The following is a 20,688-nucleotide window of genomic DNA, read 5'->3' on the forward strand; positions in this document are numbered from 1 at the left end:
AACATAATACCCCCCAGGTCCATCAATGTTGTTGCAAATGGCAAAATTCCATTCCTTTTTGTGGCTGAGTAGTATTCCATTTATATATATATACATATATGTATGTAAAATATTTCTTTATCCATTCATCCATTGATGGACACTTGGGTTGCTTCCATATCTTGGCGATTGTAAATCATGCTACTATGAATGTTAGGGTGCATTTACCTTTTTGAATTAGTGTTTTTGTTTTCTTCGCATATACATCCAGGAGTGGAATTGCTGGATCTTATGGTAGTTTTAGTTTTTCGAGAAACCGCTGTACTGTTTTCCACAGTGGCTGTACCAGTTTACATTCCCACGAACAGTGTACTGGGATTCCCTTTTTTCTACACCCTTGTCAATGTTTGTTATTTGTGTGTGTGTGTGTGTGCGTGTGTGTGTGTTTTTCTTTTTAATTTTTGGTTGTGTTGGGTCTTCGTTGCTGTGCCCGGGGTTTCTCTAGTTGCAGCCAGCGGGGGCTTCTCACTGTGGTGCCTCCTCTTGTTGCGGAGCACGGGCTCTAGGCACGCAGGCTCAGTAGTTGTGGCTCGGGGGCTCTAGAGCACAGGCTCAGTAGTTGTGGCACATGGCCTTAGTTCTCCACGGCACGTGGGATCTTCCCGGACCAGGGCTTGAACCCGTGTCCCCTGCATTGGCAGGCGGATTCTTAACCACTGGACCACTAGGGAAGTCCCTGTGTTTTTTTTGATGGTAGTCATTCTGACAGGTGTGAAGCGATATCTCATGGTTTTGATTTGCATTTCTATAATGATTAGCAATGATAAGCATCCTTTCATGTGCCTGTTGGCCATCTGTATATCTTCTTTGGAAAAATGTCTATTCAGTTCTTCTGCCCATTTTTTAAAAATTATTTATTTATTTATTTTTGGCTGTGTTTGGTCTTCGTTTCCGTGCGAGGGATTTCTCCAGTTGCGGCGAGCGGGGGCCACTCTTCATCGCGGTGCGCGGGCCTCTCACTGTCGCGGCCTCTCTTGTTGTGGAGCACAGGCTCCAGACGCGCAGGCTCAGTAGTTGTGGCTCACGGGCCCAGTTGCTCCGCGGCATGTGGGATCCTCCCAGACCAGGGCTCGAACCTGTGTCCCCTGCATCGGCAGGCAGATTGTCAACCACTGCGCCACCAGGGAAGCCCTGCCCATTTTTTAATTGGGTTGTTTGTTTTTCTGATACTGAGTTATATGAGCTGTTTATATATTTTGGTTATTAACTCCTTATTGGTCATATCATGTGCAACTGTCTTCTCCCATTCGGTAGGTTGTCTTTACATTTTGTTGATGGTTTCTTTCTCAAAGTTGAAGATATTAATACCCAGAAATCTACCTGTAGGCAAATACCACAGAGAAACTCCTTCTGCATCTGTGTAAGTTGATATGAACAAGAACTTTCCTTGCAGCCTGTTTTTGAACCTGGGAAAAACTGGAAGTAGTTTATTTAAAGTTTTTGTTTTTTTTGATGTGGACCATTTTTAAAGTCTTTATTGAATTTGTTACAATATTGCTTCTGTTTTATGTTTTGGTTTTTTGGCCACAAGGCATGTGGGATCTTAGCTCCCTGACGGCTTGAACCTGCATCCCCTGCATTGGAAGGTGAAGTCCCAACCACCAGAACACCAGGGAAGTCCCTGGAGGTAGTTTGAATATGCATCAACAAGAAAATGGGTTTACTAAAATAAAATTCTAGACAGTTAAAATAAGTTATCTGCAGTTATATTAACATGAGGTAAATTGTAAATACATATTATAAAGAGAAAAAAGGGAGGTTGCAGAATAATAAGTAGAGTATGATTACACTTAAAACTTAAAATGGGGCTTCCCTGGTGGCGCAGTGGTTGAGAGTCCACCTGCCGATGCAGGGGACGTGGGTTCGTGCCCCGGTCCGGGAAGATCCCACATGGCGCAGAGCGGCTAGGCCCGTGAGCCATGGCCGCTGAGCCTGCGCGTCCGGAGCCTGTGCTCCGCAACGGGAGAGGCCACAACAGTGAGAGGCCCGCGTACCGCAAAAAAAAAAACAACAAAACAAAACAAACAAACAAAAAAACTTAAAATGTACATGACAGCAATAGTACATATTATTTATGGATATATACTAATATGGCAAAAATATGAAAACATTCACAGGAATGATATACAATGACATTTATAGAATGATTTTCCAAGAAAGGGAGAAAGAGACTTTCAATACTTTAAAATAAATCTCTCTTTAGAGTGATTACTTATGGAGTGAGTACCAGATTTTGTAAATCTGCTTATAGAATGTGTGTAAGCTTACTTAAGGCAAGTTTATAACACAAGTCTAAGAAAATAGTCTGTAGTCACTAGAAGGTGCACACACTAGGTTTTCAAAATTGCTGCAGTTATATCAACAAGGCAATAATCTTTATTCCTTGGGAATCCTGGCAAATGTGAACCACATGTTGGTTTCAGCTGAGTTGTCCTTCATTTTGTTTGTGGCTTTAAATACACTCATGTTAATTCTGGTTTGCATGGCTTAGGTAGAATTAATCAGTCAACAGTTATACATTTATTGAGTGTTTTATCTGCAAGGTTCTGTAGGAAATTTAAAATAAATATAAAATATTTTCCCTACACTCAAATAAGTTAAAACCTAATTCTAGATATAAGACAGAGGACAATATGCAACCAAATATAGGCTAACTTGTATGTCATGTGTCATAAGAATTTAGAAAAATTGGAGATCAGATGAGATCTGATAGCAGTTGGTGAAGCTTCATGAAGTAAGTGAGATCTGAGCTGGGCTTTTAAAAATGAGAAAAATGTCCTCTGGTGCAGAGATGGAAAAGCAAGGCTTTTCTTGGACTGTGCTCTTTTTCCAGACCTGAGGAAAATTCATTCCATCAACCACTGGCACTGGATTTAAAAGCAGCTCTACTCATAAACACTGGTCCAGTGGGGAACCTTCTGGTTGGATAACTCAGTGCTCACGTCTTTTCCTGCCCCCACTGTCTACTAGGTTGAAAGCTGACATGAGAGTAAGGATCATACTAGGCCTCTTTCTGTTCCCCTTGAAGTCTGGTATAACTTAAGGCAAGGAGCAGAAACCCACTTAAACATGCAAAAGTGAAAACAAGTGCTTATTGAACACATGCTGAGGTTTAATAGACATGAATACTTGCATTCAAAGGGCCTGTGAATTGGAAAGTCAGGCTTTGAAATCTACTCTCTCTGTCTCTCCCATCTCTTTCTTTCCTTGATTTTCCTGTTTCTGTCTCCTTCGTTGTTTTCTGTCTTCTTCTGTTCACTCACGTGGCACATAGCTCAAAATGGCAGCCTTGATCTGTCAAAACTTTAGACGCACATTCCTTTTACTTTTGCAAATCCACTTCTTGGAATTTGTGCTGTAGATATACTCACACAAGTGTGCAAAAATAAAAGTAGAAAGATCTCTAAAAAAAAAAAAAAAACCCAGAAGTAATCTAAATGTCCATCATAAGGGACTATTTAACTTTTGTGTTTTATTTTTTCTGTACGCGGGCCTCTCACTGCTGTGGCCTCTCCCGTTGCAGAGCACAGGCTCCGGATGCACAGGCTCAGCGGCCATGGCTCACGGGCCCAGCCGCTCCGCGGCATGTGGGATCTTCCCGGACCGGGGCACAAACCCGCGTCCCCTGCATCGGCAGGCGGACTCTCAACCACTGCGCCACCAGGGAAGCCCCATAAGGGACTATTTAAATAAATTATGGTATACCCATTCAATGATATGTGTGGTAGACATTACTAGTGTTCACCAACATTTCTTAATCCCTTCTCTTTCTGAGTCCATGGAAGGAATACATTTCCCTGTCCCTTTGCAGTTGAGCATGCTGGTGTGATTTGCTTTGGCCCCTGAGATTTGAGAAGAATTTTAAGAGCCCATGGTAGATTCTCCATGCTCTCTTCTGATGCAGCATTTGTAGAAACACACATTGGGAGGGAGAGTCACAAGACAGAAGCAGCCAGACTGAGCCTTCACAGCAAGGACAGCAAACTTCACATGAACAGAAAATCAGCTTTTGTTGTGTTAAGCCACTGAGATTCTGGTGTTGTTTGTTATCATAGCATAACCTAGATTATCCTGACTGATTCTGTCTACTGAGCAGCTAATAAAACATATGAGACAGATAAAAATGTACCGAAATGGAAAATGTCCAAGATAGACTAAGTACAAGAGACAAGGGACATAGATTTATATAGAATTATTCTATCTTGTGATTTTATGAAAACATATCTATAGGAAAAGACAGACTGAGGAACTCTTCCAGATTAAGGGAGACTAAAGAGGCATGACAACTAAATGCAGTATATGACCTTGTATTGGATCCTGGACCAGAGAAAAATGCTTCTTCTTTTGCTATAAAAGACCTTAGTGGGGTAATTAGTAACACTTGAATAAGATCCGTAGATTAGATAACAATATTACATTGATGCCCATTTCTTTTTTTATTGAAATGTAGATGATTTACAATGTTGTGTTAATTTCTGTTGTACAACAAAGTGATTCAGTTTTTTATATATATATATACACACACACATTTTTTGTTATATTCTTTTCCATTATGGTTTATCACAGGATATTGAATATAGTTCCCTGCGCTATACAGTAGAAACTTGTTGTTTATCCATTCTATGTATAATAGTTTGCATATGCTAACCCCCAACTCCCAATCTATCCCTCCCCCTTGTCAACCACAATTCTGTTCTCTATGTCCGTGATTCTGTTTCTGTTTCAAAGATAGGTTCATTTGTGTCATATTTTAGATTCCACATATAAGTGATATCATATGGTATTTGTCTTTCTCTGTCTGACTTCACTTAGTATGATAATATCTAGGTCCATCCATGCTGCCGAAAATGGCATTATTTCATTCTTTTTTATGGCTGAGTAGTATTCCATCATATATATATATGTACCACATCTACTTTATCCATTCATCTGTCGATAAATGTTTAGGTTGTTTCCATGTTTTGGCTATTGTGAATAGTGCTGCTATGAACATAGGGGTTTATGTATCTTTTTATTTTGGGGTTTTTTGTTGTTGTTATTTATATTTATTTATTTAGGCTGTGCTGGGTCTTAGTTGCAGCACGCGGGATCTTCCTTGTGGCACATGGGGTCTTTTAGTTGTGGCATGTGCACTTCTTAGTTGCAGCATGCGAACTCTTAGTTGTGGCATGCATGTGGGATCTTGTTCCCCAAACAGGGATCTAACCCCATCCCCTTGCATTGGGAGCATGGAGTCTTACCCACTGGAGCACTAGGGAAGTCCCAGGGGTGCATGTATCTTTTTGAATTAGAGTTTTGTCCAGATATATGCCCAGGAGTGGGATTGCTGGATGATATGGCAACTCTACTTTTAGTTTTTTGAGGAACCTCCATTCTGTTTTCCCATTGATGTACATTTCTTGATCTTTATAATTATACTATGGTTATAAAGGAAAATGTCCATGTTTTCAGGAAACACATAGTGATGCATTCATAAAGTGGTAAAGGGGCATCATATTTGCAACCCAATTTCAAATTGTTCAGAAAAAAAGTATAGAGCGAGAGGATAAGAAAACAAATGTGGCAAAATACTCATCTTTGAGGAGTCTGGGTGAAGGGTATGTGTTTTCTGTGCCATTTTGTAATTTTTCTGTAAGTCTGAAATTATTTCAAAGCAAAAAGCCAAAAATATATCTTTACACATATGTGTATCTGCTTGTATATGCTTAGAAATATTTTAAAACTATAAAATATAGTTATCTCTGGGTAGATGAATGCATAGATGGAAGTGAAGTTCTGGGGTAGAAGGAAGACTTTTACTCTCTCTTTCTTTCTTTCTTTCTTTCTTTCTTTCTTTCTTTCTTTCTTTCTTTCTTTCTTTCTTTCTTTCTTTCTTTTTCTTTCTTTTTAAAAATTTTTTGGAGCAGAGAGAAGTTTATTGAGGGGCCAAGCAAGGAGGACAGGTGGCTTGTGCTCAAAAACCTGGAACTGACTTTTACTTTTCTTGGAGTACTTTGATTCCATTTGGATTCTCCAGAGAAGATAAATGTTTACTGTTGTTTTCAGATACAAAGTTTTGGGGTAATTTGTCTTGCAGCAATAGATAACTAATACACCAGATGACTCCTAGCAAAATAGAAATTACTGCAGGAGAAAAATGACAACCTGAACCACAGCCAAAAAGCCAGAGAATTTAATGTGATTCAATTATAGCATGAAAGAGAATTTCTAGAAATATTAAGGATAATTTTCTAATTTTAAAATTTAGCAGATAAATCTAAATAAGGGATGGTAATGTTGAAACCTGAATTAGTGGTCTGGAAAGGGAAGAAATATTTCAAAATGCAGAAGAAGAAAAGCAGTAGAAATGGTGAAAAATAAAGACATGGAAGACAGATACTAGAGATGCAACATGTAAATAGTATTACCAGAAGGAGAAAAAGGAAAAAATGGAGAAGAGGCAATAACTGAACCAAAAAGGAAGAAATTTTATATGAGCTAAAGAACAATTTGAAGATTGGAAGGCCTTCCTGAGTTCCAGTCAGATTGATTAAAACATAATAATGACAAAAAAACCAAACATATATTTACACACAGGTATGTTCTAGTAAAATTCCTGAACTTCAAGAATCAGCAGTACTAATCTTAGAATCTGTTGGATAGAAAGAAAAAGTTACTTTAAAAGGAAAGCTATCAGTCTGGCATCAGATTTCCCATTAAAAATCTGAAGCTAGAGAGAATGAAATAGAATCTACAGAATACTGACAGGAAAAAACAAAAATCCCTACCCAAGAATCTTTACCCAGCTCAGATAGCATTCATCTATTGAGGTGAAAGAAAATTCTGTATGGATCCACAAGGATTCAGAGAGCACATCACATAACTTCCCCATGATACAGACAACAAGTGAATCAGAACTGGTGCAAGGGGACCAGTATGCTATTTATTGTGAGGTATTAAGAAATCTGACTCTGATCCCTAACTGCCGTGTGTGCATTCAAGATAAAATTAATAAAAATGAATATTAAAAACACAACTATCACTTTTTTCTATTTTTTAAATTGAAGTATAGTTAATTTACAATGTTGTGTTAGTTTCAGGTATACAGCAAAGTGATTCAAAACATTCAAATAATAAATAAATATTTATTTATTTATTCTTTTTCAGATTCTTTTCCATTATAGGCTATTACAAGATATTGAATATAGTTCCCTGTGCTATACAGAAGGTCCTTGTCGTTTATCTATTCCATATATAGTAGTCTGTATCTGTTAATCCCAAATTCCAAATTTATTCCTCCCCAGTCCTTTCCCCTTTAGTAACCATAGGTTTGTTTTCTATGTCTGAGTCTATTTCTGTTTTGTAAATAAATTCCTTTGTATATCAGTTTTTTCTTTTTTTTCATTCTTCTCTTTTTTTTTTTTTTTTTTTTACAAAGCCTTGTGTCGAGAGCTGACTTTCAATAGATCTCAACAAGGTTGTATCATTTTTTTAGATTCCACATATAAATGATATCATATGATATTTGTATTTCTCTGACTTACTTCACTAGATATGATAATCTATGGGTCCATCCATGTTGCTGCAAATGGCATTATTTCATTCTTTTTTATGAGTACTATTCCATTGTGTATATATATATATACATATTACATTGTATATATATACCACATCTTCTTTATGCATTCATCTGTTGATGAACATTTTGATTGCTTCCATGACCAGGCTATTGTAAATAGTGCTGCTATGAACATTGGGGTGCCTGTATCTTTTCGAATTAGAGTTTTCTCCAGATATATGCCCAGGAGTGGGACTGTAAGATCATATGGTAACTCTATTTTTAGTTTTTTGAGGAACCTCCATACTGTTCTCCATACTGGCTGTACCAATATACATTCCCACCAACAGTGTAGGAGGGTTCCTTTTTCTCCACGCTCTCTCCAGCATTTATTATTTGTGGACTTTTTAAATAATGGCCATTCTGGGGACTTCCCTGGCAGTCCAGTGGTTAAGACTCTGTGCTCCCAATGCAGGGGGCATGGGTTCAATACCTGGTGGGGGAACTAAGATCCCACATCTGTGTGGTGTGGCCAGAAAAAAAAAAATGGCCATTCTGACTGGTGTGAGGTGCTACCTCATTGTAGTTTTGATTTGCATTTCTCTAATAATTAGCAATGTTGAGCATCTTTTCATGTGCCTGTTGGCCAGCTGTATGTCTTTTTTGGAGAAACGTCTATTTAGGTTTTCTGCCCATTTTTTAATCGGGTTGTTTGTTTTTTGATATTAAGCTGTATGAGCTGTTTGTACATTTTGGAAATTAATCTCTTGTTGGTAGCATCATTTGAAAATATTTTCTCTCAGTCCATAGGTTGTCTTTTCATTTTGTTTATCATTTCATTTGCTGTGAAAAAGCTTTTAAGTTTAATTAGGTCCCATTTTTTTATTTTTGTTTTTATTTCCATTACTCTAGGAGATGGATCCAAAAATATATTGCTGTGATTTATGTCAAAGAGTGTTCTATCTGTGTTTCCTACTAGGAGTTTTATAGTATCCAGTCTTACATTTAGGTCTTTAATCTTTTTAAAATTTATTTTTATATATGCTGTTAGAGAATGTTCTAATTTCATTATTTTACATGTAGATGTCCAGTTTTCCCAGCACCACTTATTGAAGAGACTGTGTTTTCTCCATTGTATATTATTGCCTGCTTTGTTGTAGATTAATTGACCATAGTGTGGGGGTTTACTTCTGGGCTTTCTATCCTGTTCCATTGATCTATGTTTCTGTTTTTGTGCTGGTACCACACTGTTTAGGTTACTGTAGCTTTGTAGTATAGTCTGAAGTCAGGGAGCATGCCAACACTTTTTACCAATATGCAATAATTAAAAAGAATAACAGTGCCTATGACTGGTGGCAGTAGAAGTGAGTGCAGGGGAGGGCACACTCATACGTTACCTTTGGAACTGTGAATTCAATACTATGCATTGGGAAGGCAATCTGGCAGTACCTATTAAAATTTAAAATATGCACACCCTTGCCCCAGCAATCTCACTCCTGCTAGTCCTTAGAAATAGAGGCACCAGTACTTAAGGACTTGCATAAAGGACTTTTATTGCAGAACTTTTTTTTTGTGGGGACAAAAGATCGAAAACAAAGTGTATGCCCATCAGTGGGGAAATGATTGACTAAATTGTGGTATAGCCACATCATAGAATATAAAGCAACACAAAATATATACTTAAAAGAATGAGTGAGTTCTCTATCAATTGACTGGAGAGATTTCCACATATTTTTACTAAGAAAGAAAATTTTATAACCCTCCTTTATTTTGTAAGACAATGAGGAGGAAATCCCCATGTATATATGTTTGTCTAAGTTAAAAAGTAGGGAGGGAATTCCCTGGCACTCCAGTGGTTAGGAATCTGTGCTTCCACTGCAGGGGCATGGGTTCGATCCCTGGTCAGGGACTAAGATCTCACATGCCACGCAGCGTGGCCAAAAAGAAAAAAGAAAAAAAAGAGTAGGGAGAAGGCATGCAAGGACATGCAGAGATTGTTAACTTGCTCAGGGTAGGGGAAACGGATTACGGGGGAGAAGGGAAGAGAGAGGAGGTAAGCCAGACTAGGAACAAAAGCAGGGCAGAGGAAGTGAGCAATAATTCATTCAATAATTCATGATACACATAACACCTGTATCAAGTGGGCTGATGCTTTGGACATAAAACTTTAAATCTATAAAAACTAACATATGCTTTTGTATAGCTTTTATGCTTGTTTTCTAATTATGGATTTCTGGCAGAATGGGTGTTTTACCTAAATTAGGGACGCATGCTGTACATGCCAACTTTAGTAATGCAAATTCTCTTCTGTAGAAAATTAAATAAACAGACTTTAATGTAAGTACTGATACAAGGCCAAACCAGTCCTTTTGAAACCTGGCAGTCTGCCAGCTGGTCATTATTTTCAATTCTTTCTCAAACAAATACCTCTGAAGAAGTGGCACTCAAAAGCTAGATGTGGATCATCTTTAAAACATGTAATTCTGGAAAATATAAATTTATGGTTCACATACCCCACTGTCATGAAAATAATAATATGTATGGGCAGGTGTACAGAAATTAACAATCTATTTTTGTATATTAATGACATCACGGCTTGGACTTTTTAGCATAAAAATTGCATGCATTATTTATTCTCAGAGTGAGTCCTTCATCGATTTGCATGAATTTTTCATATTCAAAGTTAGGAAAATTAACTTTTAGAAAGTCGATTACTAGTAAAAACAATGAAACTCTTTTAAGAAGTAAAACAGAAGGCACTTAATTTTTGCTTAAAAAAAGAAAATTCTCGGGCTTCCCTGGTGGCGCAGTGGTTGAGAGTCCGCCTGCCGATGCAGGGGACACAGGTTCATGCCCCGGTCCGGGAAGATCCCACATGCTGCGGAGCGGCTGGGCCCGTGAGCCATGGCCACTGAGCCTGCACGTCCGGAGCCTGTGCTCCGCAACGGGAGAGGCCGCAACAGTGAGAGGCCCGCGCACCGCAAAAAAAAAAAAAAAAAAGAAAAAAAGAAAATTCTCAATAAGGATGTCTATACGAGTGATGAAGTTTAATGTATTAATGCTCTTCATGGACATTTGCATTTGTCCAAATGCAAAAGAGGGGAAAAAGCATAAGAACAAAGGACTAAGTTTCTAAAATGGTATTTCCAACACTACTGAAAATGTGGATTTGGCCCCTAGTGGGCAGGGAGCCTTCTACCATGCAAAAATTAGGACCAAGTGTTGTGGGCCCTGTCCTTTAACCAGCCCCACATCTCAGAGCCCAAGCCAACAAAGGCCAGATGCAGACCCTCTAGTTTGATTAGAACCATTACCAAATCTCTTTGTTCATTTCCAACCTGATCTTTTATTACTCTGTCTCTGTCTCAGAAAGTGTAGCCCCCTCACCCAACACCACCTTCCAATTTCACACCCCTTTCCCAAACTCTGATTCTGTTTAGGACCCTCCAGACCTGGTCTTTGGACTTGGCCTTCTGGTGCCGTTTGATGTTGCATGCTCTCAAATGGTTTTAATCTGAACCTGCCTCCTCTCCTTTCCATGGCCTTGCATCAGCCTTGACAGTGCTGATGGAAGGCTACATGGACGTGAAATTGTAATCTTAAAGTTGCTTGAAGAGTGTTGAATTGAAATGGCACCTAAGTTGAGTAATTTTTAAAGGTTAAAGGTCCTATCAGAGCCATTATGTGGAAGAAATGCCAAGCAGAGGCTCAAGTTGGCTGGTCAGTGTGTCTCCAGTCTGTGGGACTTGGAGAGGCAGTGCCAAACTCTGCATCTCAGATCTCTTTCAGGCTTTCCTCTCTACACCTTGTTGGCTCGCTGTTTTTTGAAGATGTGAATAATATTAGCCAACCATCTGATTCAGCTCTTCCCACTTGGACATATGAGACGGTTTTTGCAGATACCATATTTCGTTTATGATATACTGACTTTATTAGTATAATCGGAGTGTTCCCAAGGTCTCCAGGTTTCAGAGGTCATTCTTGTTGAGTGTCAAACAGGGTTTAAGCTTTCATCTCCATTCCCAAGGTCGCCCTCTTGCTTTTGGCCTGCTGCTCCATTCCTGCCAATCTTCTCTTGCTCTCACAACTTTTTTCTCTTGATGCTTTGCTCCCTTAATAAACATACACTCCAAATGTAGGCACACACTTCTTCCTTGATTCCCCAAAACACAGGAAGACCAGACTTAGTGTGTCAGTCAGGACTCAGGGTTGCAAGAGACAGACACTCAACTCAAACTTGTTTTAAAGAGCAACAACACCACCATCAGTAAAAGAGAATGTGTTGGCTAAGGTCACGAAAAATGCAGGGGATACATGTAGTTCAAGGCTCAGTTGGATTCCAGGGTGCAAACATTGTGATCAGAAATGGTTTCTTTTCATCTTGTGCCCCTGTTTCATCTGTCTTGGCTTCATTCTCAGGCAGGCTCTCCTGAGTGGTAGCAGAGAAGGCACAAAATCTCCAAGCTTATGTTCTGAGCACTTTAGCAAGAAGAGCAGAAAGAAGACATTCCTTTCCCACTAAGCCCCCCAAATGTCATAGTATTGGGTTTATTGAGCATGACTTGTGTTCCTAGCTTATCCCTTAACTAATCACTGTGACAAATGCTCTTGGAGATTGGGGGCTAGGGTGAAGGGGTTGGGGGTGAGGAATCAAACCCTCCCAAAACACAAGGGTGTGGGTGGGGGAGGAGTTGCTCCTGAAGGAAACATAGCTTCGTGTTACCAGAGGGAAAATGGATGCAGAAAGGAAAGGAAAGGAAAGACAGATGCTCACTACATTTGGACATCAGCAAAGAGAATTACCGTGCAGGGAAAAAAAAAAAAATCTACCTTAAAATTAATGTATGCTGATATCCTGGCTCCCAGATCCATCTCTACCGAAGGCTGCCCCACTGGCTGTCACTCTCCTTAGGCCCCTGGTGGCAAGAGTGTCTTTGAGAGAATAGATGATAGATGTGGGTATCCTGAACTTAAACTCTACCCAGGGTCAGGCCCTCAACTATGCCCTTTGGTTTTCTTCTAAAAAGATAAGAAATCCTTCCTTACTGCTCATTATCCCTTCCTCCAATATAGTAACCCTCTTTCTTCAGGGCCTCAACTCTACTCAAAGGAAGAGAAAATTTTGCATCATTCCACAGAGCTGGTTACCTCCCACTGTCTCAAACTCTTCAGTCTGTAATCATTTCAGGCCTTTAATTTTATAGGATCAAAAAGCCTACTGAAGTGTTTTTTTTCCAAATCAAAAGAGCAGTTTCAAGCCTCAAATAAGGGGAAGATTACCTCTAGATAAGGGGAAGATTGTTTATGTCACCTTGGATCACCGTCTGCATGTAAGAGGAAAAAGCCCAATATCATAGCTTACACAAGACAGAAGTTTACCTCTCTCTCTCTCTGCCTGTCTCTCTTTCTCTCAATAAAGGAAATCTACAGAAAGGTACTCCAGGCCTGGTTTGGTGGCTCCAAGGTCATCAGAGTCCACAGCATCTTCTGTTTTACTTCTCTGACCAGAGGGTCAGTTGTTGGCCACAGGAAGGAGTAAAGAAAAGCTTGCTTTTAGAGACTTTCCTGAAGTCCTAGACCACCCTATGCATACATCTTCTTGGCCAAATGCAGTTGCTCCATCTACTCACATACAGCTGTGAGAGGGGCCAGGAGATGTAGGCTTTTAAGTGAGCCCTTTATTTATTTAATTTAATTTTTTTAATTGAAGTATAGTTGATTCACAGTATTGTGTTAATTTCTGCTGTACAGCAAAGTGATTCAGTTCTCTTTGTGAGTCTGTTTTGTAGATAAGTTCATTTATGTTGTATTTTAGATTCCACATATAAGTGATATCATATGGTATTTGTCTTTCTCTTGTTGACTTACTCCACTTAGTATGAGAATCCCTGGGTCCATCCATGTTGCTGCAAATGGCATTATTTCATTCTTTTTTATGGCTGAGTAGTATTCCATTGTATATATATACCACATCCTCTTTATCCATTCATCTGCTGATGGACACTTAGGTTGTCCCCCTGTCTTGGCTATGGCGACTAGTGCTGCTATGAACATAGGGGAGCATGTATCTTTTTGAATTATAGTTTTGTCTGGATATATGCTGCCCAGGAGTGGGATTGCTGGATCACATGGCCACTGTATTTTTAGCTTTTTGAGGAACCTCCATACTGTTTTCCATAGTAGCTGCACCAATGTGCATTCCTATGTGAGCCCTTTAACTGACAGGAGCGAGGAGCCTGAATGTTGGAAGAGGCAGCTGGCAGTAGCAGTGTCAGTCATGTATTTGATGACTGGGCCACCCAGGTGGTTACACTGACAGCCCTGCCTCCCTGCCATGCTGCTTTGATGCTGGAGTCCCAGGATGCCTCTGCACTATTCTATGCACGGCTCTCAATCCCTTATTTGAGCTCATATTTTGCTAGTCTATCTATGGTTCCTAAAATTTGGTCAGTTCAATTTTAGGATTATATCAGTCAGTGTGTTTGACAGCTCTGAAAAATAGGTTTTGGTAATTTTAAGCAACTGCCAATAAGTTCCTAAGCAAAGCTGAGAGGAAGGCATGTAAAATTGATAAGAAGAGTCCTCATTTGGAATGTACAATAAATACATGTCACCTACACAGAAAATGCTGGCTATAAAAGGGCATCATGAAGGATCCTAATGGTGATGAAAATGTGTGTGTCTTGACTGTCCATGTCACTCTCCTGGTTGTGATATCCTGCTATAGTTTTGTAAGATGTTACCACTGTGGGAAACTGGGTAAAGGGTATATCAGAGCTCTCTTCTTACAGCTAGATATGAATCTCCAATTTTCTCAAAAATAAAGTTTAATTTTATAAAAGTCAGCAGCATCTCATTGTGAATTATATCTCCAAAAAGTTTTTTTTAAGTCAATTGCATTTCCAAATTAGTGCATTTAATAAGGACATATTTAGTATGCAGTTTTGACTATTCTTATTTTTTTTTCTCTCAAACAGTAAAAAAAAAAAAAAAAAAGCAAGAAGAGAATTGAATTCTCAGTAAGAAAGTCTTGATTTTTTTTTTTTTCGGCCGTGCCATGTGGCATGAGGGATCTTAGTTTCCCTGACCAGGGATCAAACCCAGACCCTCTGCAATGGAAGCACGGAGTCTTAACCACCGGACTGCCAGGGAAGTCCCAAGAAAGTCTCAATTTTTAAATTACGAACTTTTGAAAATATATACAAAAGAAAAGAATATAATTAAACCCCATGTACTTATCACCCAACTTCAACAATTACTTACCTTATTTTATCTATTTGCCTTGCAACTTTTCCCCCTGGTGGATTATTTTAAAGCAAATCCCAGGCATTATTTTACCCTTAAATAAGAGCTGGTTTTAAACTGGGTGATCCCATGCACAATGAACAAAGGAGCTAAAAGTGCATAATTTTAATTTACTAAAGCTAGCTATTTTCAGGCACCATAAAAATTTGTCAATGGGGACTTCCCTGGCTGCCCAGTGGTTAATACTCGGTGCTTCCACTGCAGGGGGCATGGGTTTGAACCCTGGTCAGGGAACTAAGATCCCACATGCCGAAGGTCCAAAAAAACAAATTTGGCAATGACTCCTGGAAGTGGAGGTTAGGGGGTGGGTAGGCATAGAGAAAAGCTGTAAAGCAAGGATACCTATACAGTGTAACAAGCAGAATAATGCCCCCCAAAATGTCCATCCCAGTCCCTGGAATCTGTGACTATGTTATGTTAATGGAAAAGGGGGAATTAAGGTTACTAATCAGCTGGCTTTAAGATAGGGAGGTTGTCCTGAATTATCCAGTTGGGCCCAGTGCAATCACAGGAGTCCTTAAAAATGGAGGAGGAAGCAGAAGGAGTGAGTCACAGGGAAATGAGACTATGCAAGAAGGTCAGAGTAATGTGATGCAAGAAGGAATCGACCAAACATTACTGGCTTGGGAGGGGAGGAAGGGAAGCATGAGCCAAAGAAAGCAGGTGGTCTCTAGAGGCTGGAAAAGGCAAGGAAACTTATTCTGCTTTTAGAGCCGCCAGTAGGGAACACAGCCTTGCCAACATCCTGATTTTAGCTCAGTGGGATCTTTGTTGGCCTTCTAACCTACAGAACTATAAGGTAATAAATTTGTACTGTTTAAGCCACCAAGTTTGGTAATTTGTCAAAGCAGCAATATAATATAAAACGAATGTAGAGAGTGAGATTATATCACCATTTGGCAGTGCTGCAGTGACTATAGAATAGAAAAGAGAAAGCCAACTTTCAGGGAGAGTTTTCCTTATGTGGGAAAGGGTTTTTTCGGAGATCTGAATCATTTAAGCAGATAACGATATACTCACCTGAAGTCATTAGAAGGGGAGTCCTACGTATGGCAAAAGGCTCAGTTTTCAAGTCCTGCTCTTGTGCTAAAAACATAAGAAGGCTGTATGATGTCAACTTTAAAAATGGGAAAAAGGAATGGACACCCTCTGCTGGTAGAGATAAAACAGACTTTTGTTGCTTTGGATTCTGGTGTCCTTGTGTACTCTGGGAACAGTTGGGGCCACCCAGGCCTGTCACAGATGGGGCCTCTGTCTGGAGAGTAACAGACCAACTGTGGACAATAAGCTCCATGTCGACCAATGGGTAATGGGGCCCAATTAAGCTGATTATTTTAATAATGAGTGATTGGAGAAATGCTTAGGATTTGTATGCTGTTGTTTCAACAAAATTTCTTCTTTTAAAGAATTCTATATGAGATGAGATAAACAGCTTTTCCCAATTAAGATGCTTACAAGGTCAGTTAAAGAAAGAAAAACAAAACAGCCTCCAGCATGCTTACTCAACAACAAAATTTATTCAAAGAATCAACATAGTAATTAGTGCCTGTTAGTAATTTACTTTCCGAAATTTTAGTAAAAAAAAAACCCCAAAACCCCTTCATCAGTGACAGGGAATTAAATAAGAAAATTCTTAAGAATTGTTATAGAGATTATATTTCTGATTTTAAAAATTAAGAAATTATTTATAAAAAAGAAAAATTCTGAAACAAGTTTCTTTTTTCCTGAGCTGTCCCTCATGCAAAAAAAGGTTGTTTACCACTGTAGTAGAGCTTTTTTATTTGTGTCTGACAACTTCATTTTCCCCCTTTCAACTGCTTCCTCCAATTCTGGGCAAACTTATCGGAGCATGGGAGTTAGACATGACAGAGGAGCAGGAAGGGGAGGGCAAAAGTAAAGGAAGATATTCTAGAGTTCTAGAGTCTAGAGTTGTTTTATATACATAATATATTTATACGTATATTTATGTTTAACATACATAGGTATGTATTATATATTTATTATATTATTGTATATTATATTTTATATATTTACATAATATATTTATATAATATATATGATATAGTATATATGTATATATATATCTATATATACACACATACATAGAGAAAGAGAGAGCAAGTGAACTCTGCATTAATTAGAACTTTTTGGTGAAAGTAACAAAAACCGGGACTTCCCTGGTGGCACAGTGGTTAAGAATCCGCCTGCAAATGCAGGGAACACAGGTTCAAGCCCTGGTCCGGGAAGATCCCACATGCCGCGGCCCGTGCGCCACAACTACTGAGCCTGCGAGCCACAACTACTGAAGCCCGTGTGTCTAGAACCCGTGCTCCGCAACAAGAGAGGCCTCTGCAATGAGAAGCCCGCGCACCACAATGAAGAGTAGCCCCCGCTCACCGCAACTAGAGAAAGCCTGTGCGTAGCAACGAAGACCCAACGCAGCCAAAAATATTAAATAAATAAAATAAAAAAGAAAAACCCATCTGAGCTAGAATGAGTTCATCTTTTCCAACAGATTTCTAAGCAGAGATGCACTTTTTTTTTGAAGAACTTCACACTTATTGATGTTAAGATTTTGCATCTTGTCACTTCTTCCTCAGTAATCTCAGCACATATTTGGTGATAACTTACTCATTTGCCTATTCTTAATTAGCAAATGTTTATAGAGTGCCTACCATATGACAAAGATATTCTAAGCACTGGGGACTCAGTGAATAACATAGAAAAGATCCCTGCTTTCTTGTAACTTATGGTATAGTGGGGGAGAGGGAAAAATAGATTGAAAAAAATTCACACTGAGGAAGCATAGTATGAAGAAAACAAAGGAATGGGATTGATAATAACAGTAGAGACTATTTAGACACAGTGGGCAGGGAAGGATTTCTGAAGAGGTGATGTTTAAGCTGTACATAAAGGATGAAAAGGAGGGAATTATAGAAGTGGGTGGGCAGCATTCCAGGTAGAGGGAATGGTATGCAGAAAGAGTTAGACGGCCTTTTCTTCCTTTTTTTTTTGGCCGTGTGGCTTGCTGGATCTTATCTCCCCGACCAGGGATTGAACCCATGCCCTTTTCAGTGAAAGTGTGGCGTCCTAACCAGTGGACGGCCAGGGAATTCCCAAGAGTTTGGAGTTTTTGATGAATCGGAAGAAGGCTAGTGTGGTTAGGGTGTAGTGAGAGAGAGATGCAGATGGGACATAGGAAGAAACAAGAGTGATAGTCTGGTGCCCCATCATATAGTCTCTTGGGCCACAGCATGCATATTGGATTTGACTCCAAGGATCATGAAGATTTCCAAGCAGGAGAGCGATGTGATCAAATTTGTGTTTTAAGATGATCACTCCTGCTGCTACATGGAGGATGGATTAAAATAGGGCAAGAGCAGAAGACAGGAGAGCCTATTGAAGTTGTCCAAGTGAGAGATGAGGTGGCTTGGACTGAGGTGGGGAAAGCTGAGGTTGGAGAAAAAGGAATGGGCTTTATTTATTTGTTTATTTTTATTTTTGATCGAAATATAGTTGATTTACAATGTTGTGTTAGTTTCAGGTGTACAGTAAAGTGATCCAGTTATACCAACACATATAAAGGGGATGGGTTTTTAAGATAGGTTTAAGAGGTAGATTGGACAGGACTCACTGACGGACTGGAAATGGTAATGTGTGAGAAAGACAGGAATCAAGATTCACTCTTAGGTTTCTGGTCTGAGCCCCTGGGTGGCTAGTGAAACATATCAGTTGGAATGATTTGGGCCCACGTAACAGAAAGCTTGGGCTGAAATAAAAAGAAACGTATTGGGCTTCCCTGGTGGTGCAGTGGTTAGGAATCCGCCTGCCAATGCAGGCGACACGGGTTCGAGCCCTGGTCCGGGAAGATCCCACATGCCGTGGAGCAATTAAGTCCGTGCGCCACGACTACTAAGGCTGCACTCTAGAGCCCGTGAGCCACAACTACTGAGCCTGCTTGCCACAACTACTGAAGCCCACATGCCTAGAGCCTGTGCTCCGCAACAAGAGAAGCCACCACAATGAGAAGCCTGCGCACCGCAACGAAGAGTAGCCCCCGCTCGCCGCAACTAGAGAAAGCCTGTGTGCAGCAATGAAGACCCAACGCAGCCAAATTTAAATAAACTAAATGAATTTATTAAAAAAAATCTATGGGTTCATGTAGGTTCAGAGGTAGGACAGGCTTCAGAGTCCACTTAATTCCAGCAGTTCTTGATGAGTCTGTCTCACGGTTAAAGACCGATGTGTGATTTTCAGGCCTAACCCTGGGCAATTACAAAAGCTTTGCCTGGCAGGCCTCATGGGGAATATCTGCCTTCTCTACACAGCCTTGGTGCACAGCTAGTGGACTGCGATCTCTGAGGGGGGTTGCAGTCAAGGACTCAGGCCTCCCAGACTCCTGTGCTTCGCTATTTGCATTCCTAGCCCCAGGGCCTTCAATCCTAGGTCTCCTTATCTAGGGCTTGGGCAGAGGTCTTCTTCAGGTGCCTCTGCTGAGACTTCCTTATCTGGGAAGGAGAAGTGCTTTTTCACTCCTAACCCTTTCCCCAGGGTCCATAAAACAGCTGGAGCCTTTTGTTCAGTGAAACCACCACCCAAAACTGATGGATCTGAGCTAATCCATCTGACCTTGACAAGTGCTCTGTTCCAAGGAGAAAATGGAAAGGAGGGAGTCATGCTTTGTCTGGTTTTAACCTCTTTCTCACACTGTCACAGTAAGAGATTAAAGGCTTAACTCTTTCATTTTTGGCTTGCTGGTTTAATTGGCTACTCTGATACCTGACGGCTCTCCGTTCTCTCCTCTCTTTATTGAATGTCATCAGATCAGGAACTACCAGGGCCATCTCACCAGTGTCCTGAGGTTAAAGCTAACATGTGGAGTAGGGCAAAGCTAAGAGACCTGTAGAAATTGGAGCCAGAGCTGTCAGGAGCTCAGCTGACTTGGGAGAGGCCAGTAAGCATGTTAAGTATTTTTTAAGACTTCTACAACAACTCATTTTGTTGTGAGGATTATTGTATTTGAAGATAATTTTATACTATAATATGCTGTACAGATATTAATAATTATTATTGTGTCGTTCTCCTTGAAGCAGAATTCCTGCTGATGAGTTCAAAAGACCTGAATTCTAGCTCTGTCTCCATTGCATACAGTGGTTTAATGATTTAATCTTTGTAAGTCACTTAATCTTTATAAGCTTCATTAATCTCTATCTGTCCATCCCATGTAGTTATAAACACTAAATGAGATAGCATATTTTAAAACTGTAAAGGTTTTGATCAACCCAATTATTTAAAAATCATATCATATTATAAGTTAAGAACGCTAGCATCTTCCTTTCCCTCAACTCCAAACTCCAATTTATTTTCTTCTCTCAAGCCACAGGCTGCTGGGGCCTGTGGACAGTTGGGTTTGAATGAGGCCTTGGGTTCTTTAGAAGTCACGGCTCAGAGGGCTGCTATAAGGGCTGCTCCACTGTGCACTAGCCCAGCTCCTAGAGATGTGTGTGAAAGGAAGCAGGGGTGAGATGGGGAATGGGCAGGAAAGTAACTTGGAAGATGCTTGCCCTCAGACATCACTGGAATTCTTTGTGGAGGAGATTGACTTAGCACTGTGAGAGAGTTTGGGGACTTCCTGGCCCCTAAAAGCCAAAGAAGGAGTTGTGTAGCTGTCCCTGAGCTGGGAGACTATAAAGAAATAAGGGAGCAGGAAAACTTCCTCTAGGTTCTTCAGTGGGGCTGGTAGCCTGATTGTTTTTATGCCATTGGACCCTTGGGGGTAAACACCACTTTGCCTTCCACCATTGTTT

The sequence above is a fragment of the Orcinus orca genome, chromosome 3, assembly GCF_937001465.1.
Source record: "Orcinus orca chromosome 3, mOrcOrc1.1, whole genome shotgun sequence".
NCBI lineage: Eukaryota > Metazoa > Chordata > Mammalia > Artiodactyla > Delphinidae > Orcinus > Orcinus orca.